This window comes from Oncorhynchus mykiss, chromosome 8, assembly GCF_057628025.1.
Source record: "Oncorhynchus mykiss isolate SJ-2025 chromosome 8, ASM5762802v1, whole genome shotgun sequence".
Taxonomy (NCBI): Eukaryota; Metazoa; Chordata; class Actinopteri; order Salmoniformes; family Salmonidae; genus Oncorhynchus; species Oncorhynchus mykiss.
The window spans coordinates 32,167,342-32,183,259 of record NC_143029.1 but is presented as its reverse complement, the minus strand read 5'-3'; the positions used below and the strand labels follow the sequence as shown (position 1 = coordinate 32,183,259).

Sequence of the window (15,918 nt, the reverse complement as noted above, 5' to 3'; positions counted from 1 at the left end):
GACTCACCTTTACCTTTACCTTGTACCCTATACTCAGGGCATTGTTAAAGTGTCCTCAGGAGGCTGTACATTTCAGCTTCCTGCGATGACAGGAATTGACTTAATTGGGGGTAAAAGGGGGAGTTTTTCTAATGGTTAAAAATGTTGAACCTTCCCAAATTTGACATGTGACTGGGGGACCGTCATTAGCCTGGCTGACGCACAACCCACTTGACCACACAGCGAGCTGTCACTCACTGGTCTGGTAACTCAAGCTTGTAAAAGGTGAGGTTAGCAAAAATGTTGAGCGACTTTGAACAACTTTTTGATTGGTTCTCATGTGCACACTATTTGCATGAGCAACACCCCCCACCTTTCCTCGTGAATTTGCTAAGCCCCACTAGCCAAGCAAAGCCAAAGTTAGGCTTGGTAAAACTGGGTATTGCAGTAGTAGCAAGAGGACATCCACGAAAGAAAATTAATAACTGGGATAGGGAAATGCTCAGCCTATAAGTAGCGAACTAGCTAATGTATAACTAAAACATACATTTGATTAGCTTGCCGATTTCGAGTTGATAGCAAGCTAATTAAAATTAATAGCTGGCTGGCTTTCTGTGGGCTGAGAAATGATAGCTTATTCTAGCTAACGTTAGTTTCTACTTGCTAGCCACAAGATCATAACGTTTAACAGTTTGCAGCTGTCTAATATGTCACTTGTTTTAGTGTAGAAGGGTTATTATAACATTATAACAAATGTGTGTGATGATTGGGAGAGTGTATGCACGTTAGCGGCAAACAATGTCCGAACTCTGAAGGTTTGTGCTAGCTAGCTACTGTGTGTGTTTGCTCATCCCAGAAGGGCTGGCTGGAAGAAAAAAAGCGCTGATCATGATTCATTCAATATGAAACGGGGATATACATCCAGCGTATGTGCCGCTTTGAAGTCTGAGGGCACAGCCCCTTCATTATTGATGCTTTGTGCCGTCACATCAAGGCAGACGTTCCAGACTCTCAAGTCAGGAAAACTTTGAGAGCTCATGTCAGCCAGACTGTCATGACCCAGCATATGACATTTGAAGTCATTCAACCCAAAAGCATTTTTGACCTTCATTGGACAGTTCTTGAAGCGTTGTTAGAATGAATTCTGAAGGGCATATTGGTCAAAATGTTTTTCATTGACTTGACACTTCTGTCTGCCCGAGTTTAATAAATGTAAATATTAGTAATTTAGCAAATGCTCTTTTCCAGGGTTACTTACAGGAGCAATTAGGGTTACATGCCTTGCTCAAGGGCACATCGACAAATGTTTCACCTTGTCGGCTCTTGGATTTGAACCAGCAACATTTGATTACTGGCCCAACGCATTTAACTGCTAGCTTACCTGCCGTCCAACATCCCATAATGTCCTGCATAACTTCATGAGGCTGGACAGGAGGACCAGTAGGGGCTCTGCAGCTCGCCGCCGTGTGCCAGAGGAGAGGTCTGCTGCTCTGCAGGATGCTGCAAGGATGGGGGTCAATAACCAACATGGGAGGCAATCCGTGTGCGGAAGATCTTCACCTCCTACTTCTTCGAAGAGGGTGCTGTTCCCTTGCAACACCATAGACTACACTATGCACAATCAAAGGCTCTTTTAAGAGCCATTCACATTGCAATAAGAGTATTTTTCCTTGTACTTAGCTATGTCAACTGCAGTTATTAAATTCCCAGTTTCTCTCACTTTGGTGCTGTTCAGGTAAGGGTGATTGATGTCTGTACAAAAACCTAACAGGCTCTTTTAAGAATCACCCATTTAGAATTTTTTTTGAACAATTAGACACCCCATAACCCATACCTACGAACTTGTGACTCAATCTGATTGATGGATTGTGTTGTGCAGCAAGCAAGCTCAGGTATGTAACTGTGGCTCCTTCCACCTTCAAATAATAGGCAAGAGGACCAACCATGAAGAATAGTAAGACACTTAATTCTTTCTATTTATTTAACTACACTATATTGTTAGTCCTCGTTTGTCTGTCTGTGCATGTCACGCCTGCTCCCGCTCTTCCCCACTGGCGCTTGAAGGCGCCAGGCTCCCCAGCATTACGCACTCCTGCCAACATGATAACGCACACCTGCATTCCCTCATCACGCGCATCAGCGAACTATTGGACTCACCTGGACTCAATCATCTGTTCATATTTGTTAGTTCCTCAGCTCTGTTCCCCGCTGCTGCATTGATTGTCGTTTGTCATTGTGTATCCGTGTGCTGGCGCTGTTCCAGTATTGTTCTTTGTCTGTTCCTCATTAAATGTTCTACTCCCCGAACCTGCTTCTCGACTCCAGCGTCGGTCCTTACAGTGCATGTTTAACATTATAAAGTACTCTGCAGCCACTTAGAGTGGACACCAGGTGAGGTCACACACAGATTCCTGTTGAACACTCTCTTTAACTACCTTATTTAGGTAATAATCAATAATAATTATTAATAATAATAATGGCTAACGTTTCCATTCCACAACTGGCACCAACTCTCCCGGCTCACTCCTGGGCTACAATATCCAGACCCCCTCTACTGCTGGTACGGGACACGGAACCCAGCCAATCCTCTACAACTGGAATACCGAAATAATCTGCCCGAGGATTCCAACAGCCCCCTCAGGCGCGACATGCGCTGAAGGCCCATTCTGCTAACCTGCTAGGCCTGCTAGCTACCTAGAGCTACTTGGAACCCTACTAATTCCATGACTAGTCTATCGACGTCACTGCACAAAGAGGCAAAAAGAGACTTACCCCCATCGCGACGTCCCCCATAGGCTAACTTGCTAGCCCAGGTCTGCTAACTGCTAGCTTGCCTGCCCCGGTCTGCTAATTGCTAGCTTGCCTGCCCCGGTCTGCTAACTGATAGCCCCTACTAACTGCTTGCTTGCTAACCCGGTCTGCTAACTGCTAGCTTGTTTAGCCCCGGCCTACTAACTGTTCGCCATGTCCCCAGTCAGCCCAACCACTCACTGGACCCATATTTCAATATGCCCCGTCATTACTGTCCTGGTTAGTGATTACTGTCTTATTTCAAATCAAATCAAAATCAAATCAAATCAAATTTTATTTGTCACATACACATGGTTAGCAGATGTTAATGCGAGTGTAGCGAAATGCTTGTGCTTCTAGTTCCGACAATGCAGTAATAACCAACAAGTAATCTAACTAACAATTCCAAAACTACTGTCTTATACACAGTGTAAGGGGATAAAGAATATGTACATAAAGATATATGGATGAGTGATGGTACAGAGCAGCATAGGCAAGATACAGTAGATGGTATCGAGTACAGTATATACATATGAGATGAGTATGTAAACAAAGTGGCATAGTTAAAGTGGCTAGTGATACATGTATTACATAAGGATACAGTCGATGATATAGAGTACAGTATATACGTATACATATGAGATGAATAATGTAGGGTATGTAAACATATTATATTAGGTAGCATTGTTTAAAGTGGCTAGTGATATATTTTACATCATTTCCCATCAATTCCCATTATTAAAGTGGCTGGAGTTGAGTCAGTGTGTTGGCAGCAGCCACTCAATGTTAGTGGTGGCTGTTTAACAGTCTGATGGCCTTGAGATAGAAGCTGTTTTTCAGTCTCTCGGTCCCAGCTTTGATGCACCTGTACTGACCTCGCCTTCTGGATGATAGCGGGGTGAACAGGCAGTGGCTCGGGTGGTTGTTGTCCTTGATGATCTTTATGGCCTTCCTGTGGCATCGGGTGGTGTAGGTGTCCTGGAGGGCAGGTAGTTTGCCCCCGGTGATGCGTTGTGCAGACCTCACTACCCTCTGGAGAGCCTTACGGTTGTGGGTGGAGCAGTTGCCGTACCAGGCGGTGATACAGCCCGCCAGGATGCTCTCGATTGTGCATCTGTAGAAGTTTGCGAGTGCTTTTGGTGACAAGCCGAATTTCTTCAGCCTCCTGAGGTTGAAGAGGCGCTGCTGCGCCTTCTTCACGATGCTGTCTGTGTGAGTGGACCAATTCAGTTTGTCTGTGATGTGTATGCCGAGGAACTTAAAACTTACTACCCTCTCCACCACTGTTCCATCGATGTGGATAGGGGGGTGTTCCCTCTGCTGTTTCCTGAAGTCCACAATCATCTCCTTAGTTTTGTTGACGTTGAGTGTGAGGTTATTTTCCTGACACCACACTCCGAGGGCCCTCACCTCCTCCCTGTAGGCCGTCTCGTCGTTGTTGGTAATCAAGCCTACCACTGTTGTGTCGTCCGCAAACTTGATGATTGAGTTGGAGGCGTGCGTGGCCACGCAGTCGTGGGTGAACAGGGAGTACAGGAGAGGGCTCAGAACGCACCCTTGTGGGGCCCCAGTGTTGAGGATCAGCGGGGTGGAGATGTTGTTGCCTACCCTCACCACCTGGGGGCGGCCCGTCAGGAAGTCCAGTACCCAGTTGCACAGGGCGGGGTCGAGACCCAGGGTCTCGAGCTTGATGACGAGCTTGGAGGGTACTATGGTGTTGAATGCCGAGCTGTAGTCGATGAACAGCATTCTCACATAGGTATTCCTCTTGTCCAGATGGGTTAGGGCAGTGTGCAGTGTGGTTGAGATTGCATCGTCTGTGGACCTATTTGGGCGGTAAGCAAATTGGAGTGGGTCTAGGGTGTCAGGTAGGGTGGAGGGGATATGGTCCTTGACTAGTCTCTCAAAGCACTTCATGATGACGGAAGTGAGTGCTACGGGGCGGTAGTCGTTTAGCTCAGTTACCTCAGCTTTCTTGGGAACAGGAACAATGGTGGCACTCTTGAAGCATGTGGGAACAGCAGACTGGTATAGGGATTGATTGAATATGTCCGTAAACACACCGGCCAGCTGGTCTGCGCATGCTCTGAGGGCGTGGCTGGGGATGCCGTCTGGGCCTGCAGGCTTGCAAGGGTTAACACGTTTAAATGTTTTACTCACCTCGGCTGCAGTGAAGGAGAGTCCGCATGTTTTCGTTGCAGGCCGTGTCAGTGGCACTGTATTGTCCTCAAAGCGGGCAAAAAAGTTATTTAGTCTGCCTGGGAGCAAGACATCCTGGTCCGTGACTGGGCTGGTTATCTTCTTGTAGTCCGTGATTGACTGTAGACCCTGCCACATACCTCTTGTGTCTGAGCCGTTGAATTGAGATTCTACTTTGTCTCTATACTGACGCTTAGCTTGTTTGATAGCCTTGTGGAGGGAATAGCTGCACTGTTTGTATCCGGTCATGTTACCAGTCACCTTGCCTTGATTAAAAGCAGTGGTTCGAGCTTTCAGTTTCACGCGAATGCTGCCATCAATCCACGGTTTCTGGTTAGGGAATGTTTTAATCGCTGCTATGGGAACGGCATCTTCAACGCACGTTCTAATGAACTCGCACACCGAATCAGCGTATTCGTCAATGTTGTTATCTGACGCAATACGAAACATATCCCAGTCCTGTATGTAATGAAACCTAAGATGACCTGGGGTACTAATGTAAGGAATAACACGTAAAAAAAACAAAAAACTGCATAGTTTCCTAGGAACGTGAAGCGAGGCGGCCATCTCTGTCGGCGCTTCACTGTAGAGCCTCTAGCCCTGCTCAATATGCCTTAACCAACCATGTTGTTCCACCTCCTGCATATGCGATGACATCACCTGGTTTAAACGTCTCTAGAGACTACATCTCTCTCATCATTACTCAATGCCTAGGTTTACCTCCAATGTACTCACATCCTACCTTGCCTTTGTCTGTACACTATGCCTTGAATCTATGCTATTATGCCCAGAAACCTGCTCCTTTTACTCTCTGTTCCGAACGTGCTAGACGGCCAGTTCGTATATTATTTTGCAGTACCCTTATCCTACTTCTCCTCTGTTCCTCTGGTAATGTAGAGTTTAATCCAGGTCCTGCAGTGCCTAGCTCCACTCTCACTCCCCAGGTGCTCTCATTTGTTGACTTCTGTAACCGTAAAAGCCTTGGTTTCATGCATGTTAACATTAGAAGCCTACTCCCTAAGTTTGTTTTACTCACTGCTTTACCACACTCTGTCAACCCGGATGTCTTAGCCATGTCTGAATCCTGGCTTAGGAAAACCACCAAAAACCCTGAAATCTCCATTGCTAACTATAACAGAACAAGTCTGTACCCAAAAAATTTGAGCTTCTACTTCTAAAACTTCACCTTTCCAGAATCAAGTCTCTCACTGTTGCCGCTTGCTATAGACCTCCCTCTGCCCCCAGCTGTGCCTCGATAGCATATGTGAATTGATTGCCCCCCATCTATCTTTTGAGCTTGTGCTACTCGGTGACCTATACTGGGACATGCTTAACACCCCAGCCATCCTACAATTCAAGCTTGATACCCTCAATCTCACACAAATTATCAATGAACCTACCAGGTACAACTCCAAATCCGTAAACACGGGCACCCTCATAGATGTCATCCTAACTAACTCGCCCTCCAAATACACCTCTGCTGTTTTCACTCAAGATCTCAGCGATCACTGCCTCATTGCCTGCATCCGTAATGGGTCTGCGACCAAACGACCACCCATCATCACTGTCAAACGCTCCCTAAAACACTTCTGCGAGCAGCCTTTTCTAATCGACCTGGCCGGGATATCATGGAATGACATTGACCTCATCCCGTCAGTAGATGATGCCTGGCTATCTTTAAAAGTGCCTTCCTCACCATCTTAAATAAGCATGCCCCATTCAAAAGATTTAGAACTAGGAATAGATATAGTCCTTGGTTCACTCAAGACTTGTCTGCCCTTGACCAACACAAAAACATCCTGTGGCGTTCTGCATTAGCATCGAATAGCCCCTGTGATATGCAACTGTTCAGGGAAGTTAGGAACAAATATACACAGGCAGTTAGGAAAGCTAAGGCTAGCATTTTCAAACAGAAATTTGAATCCTGTAGTACTAACTCCAAAAAGTTCTAGGACAATGTAAAGTCAATGGAGAATGAGAGCACCTCCTCCCAGCTGCCCACGGCTCTCAGGCTAGAAAATACTGTCACCACCAATAAATCCACTATAATTGAGAATTTCAACAAGCATTTCTCTACGACTGGTTATGCTTTCCACCTGGCTACCCCTACCCAGGTCAACTGCCCGGCACCCTCCACAGCAATCCGCCAAAGCCCCCACCATTTCTTCTTCACCCAAATCCAGATAGCTGATGTTCTGAAAGAGCTGCAAAATCTTTACTCCTACAAATCAGCCGGGCTAGACAATCTGGACCCTCTCTTTCTAAAATTATCTGCCAAAATTGTTGCCACCCATATTACTTGCCTGTTTAACCTCTCTTTCGTATCATCTGAGATTCCCAAAGATTGGAAAGCTTCCTCGGTCATCTTCCTCTTTTCAAAGGGGGTGACACTCTAGACCCAAACTGCTACAGACCTATATCTATCCTAATCTAGAATCAGCTTCCTACATCGCAACAAAGCATTCTTCACTCATGCTGCCAAACATACCTTTGTAAAACTGACCATCCTACCGATCCTCGACTTCGGTGATGTTATCTATAAAATAGCCTCCAACACTCTACTCAACAAATTGGATGCAGTCTATCACAGTGCCGTCCGTTTTGTCACCAAAGCCCCATACACTACATAATATTGCGACCTGTACGCTCTCGTTGGTTGGCCCTCGCATCATACTCGTCGCCAAACCCACTGGCTACAGGTTATCTACAAGTCTCTGCTAGGTAAAGCCCCTCTGCTAGGCCCTCTGCTAGGTAAAGCTCTTTCCTTCCAGTTCTCTGCTGCCAATGACTGGAACGAACTGCAAAAATCTCTGAAGCTGGAGACTCATATCTCCCTCACTAGCTTTAAGCGCCAGCTGTCAGAGCAGCTCACAGATCACTGCACCTGTACGTAGCCCATCTGTAAACAGACCATCTATCTACCTACCTCATCCCCATACTGTATTTATTTATTTATTTGCTCCGTTCCACCCCAGTATCTCTACTTGCACATTCATCTTCTGCACATCTACCATTCAAATCAAATCAAATCAAATGTATTTATATACCCCTTCGTACATCAGCTGATATCTCAAAGTGCTATACAGAAACCCAGCCTAAAACCCCAAACAGCAAGCAATGCAGGTGTAGAAGCACAGTGGCTAAGAAAAAGTCCCTAGAAAGGCCAAAACCAAGGAAGAAACCTAGAGAGGAACCAGGCTATGTGGGGTGGCCAGTCCTCTTCTGGCTGTGCCGGGTGGAGATTATAACAGAACATGGCCAAGATGTTCAAATGTTCATAAATGACCAGCATGGTCGAATAATAATAAGGCAGAACAGTTGAAACTGGAGCAGCAGCACGGTCAGGTGGACTGGGGACAGCAAGGAGTCATCATGTCAGGTAGTCCTACCATTCCAGTGTTTAATTGCTATATTGTAATTACTTTGCCACCATAGCCTATTTATTGCCTTAACTCCCTTATCTTACCTCATTTGCACTCACTGTATATAGACTTTTTGTTTTTATGTTTTGTTTATTCCATGTGTAACTCTGTGTTGTTGTATGTGTCGAATTGCTATGCTTTATATTGGCCAGGTCGCAGTTGAAAATGAGAACTTGTTCTCAACTAGCATACCTGGTTAAAAAAAGGTTAAATAAAAAAATATATAAAAAAAATAACAGTCTCTTCCTCCCCCTCCCCCTTCTCCCAAAATCCTCTAGGTTACAGTATATCAGCTGTGTTGGTGAACCCCTCCCACATCTGAACTGGTTGACACATAGAGAGCACAGCATGATCAGAGGTGAGAGCTCACTTAGATCAGAGGTGAGAGCTCACTTGGCTCATTGGTTTCTAGCGACTCCTTGTGGTTGGCCGGGCGCCTGCAGGCTGACAAAGGTCACCAGTTAAACAGTGTTTCCTCCAACACATTGGTGCAGCTGGCTTCCGGTTTAAGCGAGAGGGTGTTAAGAAGCGGGGTTTGGCGGGTCATGTTTCAGAGGACGCATTACTCGACCTTTGCCTCTCCCGAGCCCATTGGGGATTTGGAGCGATGAGACAAGATCGTAATCATGAAAATTGGGGAGAAAAAGGGTAAGAAATTACCACAAAAATAAAATCATATAATATAAAATAATGACACAGGACGTATAAGCATATCTTGTCTGCTAAATGAGCAAGCCTACAGTACAGCCTATGGCATGCTGCATTCTGTTAATCTAAAATACATTTTCTTCATAACATAATGTTTCTTTAGACCTACCTAAAATAAATAAGGGATTTATTGTTATGGTGTATATTAAATTGATTTATTCGACTTGTTAAAATGTCGATGTTCCAAATGCATGCATCAGCAGCTTGTGACAAAATTTCATGACCGTCACAATCCTAATTGACAGCTTTTTTTTCTCCATTGAATGCAATGTATTGACATTAGCGTTAGTTGTTTGACACTGAATTTTTCCCATTGACTGCAAATGTATTGACGTAAGTGTCAACCCTGTGACACTCGTCTTTTCCCATTGAATGCAATGTATTAGCATAGTGTCAAGCGCTTGATGTTGATATTGTCCCATTGGCCCTGCAAAGCCTGCTGGGAGCATAGCCAATTGACATTTGCAAAAAACATGACAAGATTACGTTTTCCTCTGATATCATGTTGGTTCCCATTCTTTTTTTACTGTCCTCATAGGCACAGCACTTTTTGTGTGTGAGAGCAATCCTAGAAACCCCAGTGGTCATATTTCCACACAAGGCAACATGCCAGAATCCATGGCTAGATACAGTACATGCTGCTTTCCTCACCTTATTGCATCAATGAAAGTGCATTCAATTGTGAAATGCCATTAAGCCCTCTACTGGGCAACACAATTTACCAAAAAATACATATTCCTGAATATACAGTAGGAAGTAATCTAGACCTCACAATATTTGCACTTTGCACTATTTCCGTAATGTCCGTAATGTTCCCATTTTCTCAATGTGATTTTGATTAATTACCTGATGTGCCACTATGTACTATGGTAGAAATCCCATGTCCAATCATGTAACTCAACACACCCCTAGCCCATTAAATAATGTCTTACACTGAGTGTACAAAACATTATAAACACCTACTCTTTCCATGACATAGACTGACCAGATTAATACAGGTGGAAGCTTTGATCCCTTAATGATGGTACTTGTTAAATCCACTTCGATCAGTATAAATGAAATGGCTGAAACAGGTTAAGGAAGGATTTTTAAGCCAATACTAGGAAGGTGTTCTTAATGTTTGTAACATTCAGTGTATACTCTACAGTGGGGCAAAAAAGTATTTGGTCAGCCACCAATTGTGCAAGTTTTCCCACTTAAAAAGAAAAGATGAGAGAGGCCTGTAATTTTCATCATAGGTACACTTCAACTATGACAGACAAAATGAGGAAAAAAAATACAGAAAATCACATTGTAGGATTTTTAATGAATTTATTTGCAAATTATGGTGGAAAATAAGTATTTGGTCAATAACAAAAGTTTATCTCAATACTTTGTTATATACCCTTTGTTGGCAATGACAGAGGTCAAACGTTTTCTCTAAGTCTTCACAAGGTTTTCGCACACTGTTGCTGGTATTTTGGCCCATTCCTCCATGTAGATCTCCTCTAGAGCAGTGATGTTTTGGGGCTGTTGCTGGGCAACACGGACTTTCAACTCCCTCCAAAGATTTTCTATGGGGTTGAGATCTGGAGACTGGATAGGCCACTCCAGGACCTTGAAATGCTTCTTACGAAGCCACTCCTTCGTTGCCCGGGCGGTGTATATGGGATCATTGTCATGCTGAAAGACCCAGCCACGTTTCATCTTCAATGCCCTTGCTGATGGAAGGAGGCTTTCACTAAAAATCTCACACTACTTGGCCCCATTTATTCTTTCATTTACACGTATCTTTGCAGAAAAACAGAAAAACAGCCCCAAAGCATGATGTTTTCACCCCCATGATTCACAGTTGGTATGGTGTTCTTTGGATGCAACTCAGCATTCTTTGTCCTCCAAACACGACGAGTTGAGTTTTTACCAAAAAGTTATATTTTGGTTTCATCTGACCTTATGACATTCTCCCAATCTTCTTCTGGATCATCCAAATGCTCTCTAGCAAACTTCAGATGGGCCTGGACATGTACTGGCTTAAGCAGGGGGACACGTCTGGCATGGCAGGATTTGAGTCCCTGGCGGCGTAGTGTGTTACTGATGGTAGGCTTTGTTACTTTGGTCCCAGCTCTCTGCAGGTTATTCACTAGGTCCCCCCGTGTGGTTCTGGGATTTTTGCTCACCGTTCTTGTGATCATTTTGACCCCACGGGGTGAGATCTTGCGTGGAGCCCTAGATTGAGGGAGATTATCAGTGGTCTTGTATGTCTTCCATTTCCTAATAATTGCTCCCACAGTTGATTTCTTCAAACCAAGCTGCTTACCTATTGCAGATTCAGTCTTCCCAGCCTGGTGCAGGTCTACAATTTTGTTTCTAGTGTCCTTTGACAGCTCTTTGGTCTTGGCCATAGTGGAGTTTGGAGTGTGACTGTTTGAGGTTGTGGACAGGTGTCTTTTATACTGATAACAAGTTCAAACAGGTGCCATTTATACAGGTAACGAGTGGAGGACAGAGGAGTTACAGGTCTGTGAGAGCCAGAAATCTTGCTTGTTTGTAGGTGACCAAATACTTATTTTCCACCATAATTTGCAAATAAATTCATAAAGAATCCTACAACGTGATTTTCAGGATTTTTTATCCTAATTTTGTCTGTCATAGTTGAAGTGTACCTATGATGAAAATTACAGGCCTCTCTCATCTTTTTAAGTGGGAGAACTTGCACAATTGGTGGCTGACCAAATACTTTTTTGCCCCACTGCATATCACAATTGAATTCAGCTAGGGTGACAAATCCAAATGTAAATGTTTTTAATAAATCAGCCCACTTCTTGTCATACAGTGCAAATATGATTTGGAGGTAAAACTGCTAGATGGATGAAAGGCAGATCCACTTAAGCGTGATAGATGTGGTTGTGTCCCCTGCTAAGAGATGCTTGAGAGCGGATTGGCCATTGAACTGAAAGTCAACAGAAGGTATCTGTCAAATGAACCCAAAACAACAACACCAAAGCAATGCACATTGATCATTTACATAAGTGTGTCATGCCCAATGTGTCACTTTTTCTCATTCATGCAATAGCAAGATATTTCATAATATCAACGCTTTCTCAGAGTAATGTGATAGAGTAATATGGTTTCCATAGTGTTACCAATATCACATCCAAACATAACATAATTCGATTGACCTTGATGGATTTTTCCATAGCCTAACACTGAAAAATTATTTCAATTATATTGTTGAGTTTTCCTTCTTATGGGTAAGCCACCCAAGCACCTGTGGCAACCCCATCATTCAGGACAGTTTCCCTATACTCATGCCATTGTCACCATGGTAACTGGTATTGAGCTGTCCCATTGGCAGTGCCAAGAACTGGTACAGGCGGACCATAGTAGGCGATAATGAATAGATTCCAAGACAGGTTCAAGAGGTTTAATTACAGAATGTAGCTTCCAATGAAAACAGCATGCTATGAAGCTGCTCAAGTGCCTGAAACAATTCAGAAAGAAGAGGTACGAATATACCCATAAAGTAAAGGAGCACATTTGTTGTCTCGTTAAAATAGAAGCTAAATTCGCGTCTTCTCATTTAGAACATTAGAACTCAGGTGAGGGAGAGAGATGTTCTCTGTAGCAGCCGCTTGCCTTTGGCTCTTCCTCTGATTAATCTGGGCTCCAATCCCCTGTTTAACCTGCAAAGGAGATTGATGGCCCAGTCCTCTGCTCATTACTGGTTTCTGACATGGTGGATGAGACTCGGCTAACTCCAATTATCACATGTGCCCTCCATGATGGCTCTATGACAGATGTTTTCTACTGGTCTCACTCGGTTTTACATCAGTATCAGGTAAAATCATTTCCCACTTATATGAATGACCCTTTGACGTCTAGGAGCAGATTGGGTTCTTCCTGCTGTAATCTGGTTGCTGCTGTGAGCTTCATATGGATGAGATTTTGATACCATATCAGACTAAAGGGTCTCTGTCAGGTGTAAACAGATTTGTCTGAGATGAATCAGCTAATATAGATCAGATGCCGGCAAAACTATTTCTCACATCTGGACTTCACTGTCTTTGATCCAGTTTCCTGGCTATGCTAGCTATCCCTCCAGAAGGTGGCAGTGCTTTGTTATTCAGAATATGACAAATAAAAGTCACATGAAGGATATCAGCAATTATTTTTCTACACTTCTTTGGGAAAATAAGTTGCAGAACGATAATATTTTATTAAACTCTAGGCTGTAGAAAGAACTGACAGCTTTCGTGAATTAGCCCAATGTGTTATTTTCTCTATTCACTCCATGTAAGGCAGTGCCTCATGTGAAAGAATATCACTCCCACACGTTTTTATCAAATGGATTTATCAATAACATCAAGATTTGTATATAGTGTAGGTATCCAAAGAGTCTGCTCATACAGTGTTTATGAAGTGTCTTGCAACTTCACCTTTGTTAGCAAAATACAAGCCAAATGACACAGCACTTGCACCAGGAACCAGCCTGTCGTGTTTACCCTTTACTGAAGCACTCTGGTCACCGTTTGATTAAGTTTGATGCTCACCCAACCTGACATTAGTGATTACAGATCTTAAGCTGAGCCAGTTTGCTACAACTGGAAAAGAATCCTGCAGCAACAGGATGTGTGAATTATTATATGGATTATAGTTGGAGATTTTTGTCGGGTTGATACATTTCTCGTAAGGGAAAATCAAGTATGACAGTTTTCCTGCAACAGAGTGATCAAATTAAAATCCTACAGTTGTTCACTTATCAGAAATAGAAACTGGGGGAAGTCGTCCATGTGATTCTAGTTCCTGTAGACTTGTTCCCATGGTGACTTTGGACAGGAAATCCATCACTGTCTAGTCTTTTCCTTGACTGGATCTTCAGGACCCCCAAGGTGGTGGAACTTTTCACAGACCTGACCAGGTCAGTGTGGTCCACCTCTTGTCACCTCATGCACATCTTGTGGACTGGTCCCAGATCTGGTCCCAGATATGTTTCACTGATTCGTGGCTGAACGACGACATGGATAATATAGAGCTGGAGGAATTTTCTGCACCGGCAGAACAGAGACGCTACGTCTGGTAAGATGAGGGTTGGGCGTGTGTCTTTTTGTCAACAACAGCTGGTGTGCGATGTCTAATATTAAAGAAGTCTCGAGGTATTGCTCGCCTGAAGTAGATAAGCTGTAGACCACATTATCTACCAAGAGAGTTCTCATCTATATTATTCGTAGCCATCTATTTACCACCACAGACCGATGCTGGCACTAAGACCGCACTCAACCAACTCTAAAGCCATAAGCAAACAAGAAAATGCTCACCCAGAAGCAGCGCTCCTATTGGCAGGGGACTTTAATGCAGGCAAATTTAAATCAGTTTTACCACATTTTTACGAGCATGTCACATGTACAACCAGAGAAAAAACAACTAGACCACCTTTGTTCCACACACAGAGATGTATACAAACCTCTCCACCGCCCTCCATTTGGCAAATCTGACCATAATTATATCCTGCTGATTCCTGCTTACAATCAAAAACTAAAGCACGAAGTACCAGTGACTAGATCAATATGGAAGTGGTCAGATGATGCAGATGCTACGCTACAGGACTGTTTTGCTAGCACAGACTGGAATATGTTCCGTGATTCATCCAATGGCATTGAAGAGTATACCACCTCAGTCATCGGCTTCATCTATAAGTGAATTGACGACGTTGTCCCCACAGTGACTGTACGTACATATCCAAACCAGAAGCCATGGAGTACAGGCAACATCCACATCGAGCTAAAGGCTAGAGCTGCCGCTTTCAAGAAGCGGGACACTAATCCGGACGCCTATAAGAAATCCCGCTATGCCCTCAGATGAACCATCAAACAAGCAAAGCATCAATACAGGATTAAGATTGAATCCTACTATACCGGCTCTGATGCTCATCGGATGTGGCAGGGCTTGAAAACTATGACTGACTACAAAGGGAAACCCAGATGTGAGCTGCCCAGTGATGCGTGCCTACCAAATGATCTAAATGCCTTTTATTCTCACTTCGAGGCAAGCAACACTGAAGCATGCATGATAGCACCAGCTGTTCTGGATGACTGTGATAATCCTCTCGGTAGCCGATGTGAGCAAGAACTTTAAACAGGTCAACATTCACAAAACCACAGGGCCAGATGGATTACCAGGACATGCACTCAAACAATGCTCTGCCCAACTGTGTTTCTTCACTGACATTTTCAACCTCTCCCTGACTGAGTCTGTAATACCTAAATGTTTCAAGCAGACCACCATAGTGCCAAAGGGAGCGAGGTTAACCTGCCTAAATGATTACTGCCCCGTAGCACTCACGTCAGTAGCCATGAAGTGCTTTGAAAGGCTGGTCATGGCTCACATCAACAGCATCCTCCCGGAAACCCTAGACCCACTCATATTCGCATACCGCCCCAACAGATCCACAGACGACGCAATCTCAATCGCACTCCACACTGCTCTTTCCCACCTGGACAAAAGGAACACCTATGTGAGAATGATGTTCATTGCCTACAACTCAGCGTACCATAGTGCCCACGATGCTCATCAGTAAGCTAAGGATCCTGGGACTAAACACCAGGGTAGTGCATACAGCCCAGTACATCACTGGGGCCAAGCTTCCTGCAATTCAGGACCTACATAATAGGCAGTGTCTGAGGAAAGCCCATAAAATTGTCAGAGACTCCAGTCACCCAAGTCATAGACTGTTTTCTCTGCTACTGCATGGCAAGCAGTACCGGAGCGCCAAGTCTAGGACCAAAAGGCTCCATAACAGCTTCTATCCTCAAGCCATAAGACTGCTGAACAATTAATCAAACGG

General features: G+C 44.1%; 1 long non-coding RNA gene across 1 annotated transcript in view; it reads right to left on the bottom strand.

Moving 5' to 3' along the window:
• LOC149981497 (uncharacterized) overlaps nucleotides 1–15,918 on the bottom strand; it is a 213,243-nt gene that overhangs the window by 146,112 nt on the left and 51,213 nt on the right. The window lies entirely within an intron of this gene.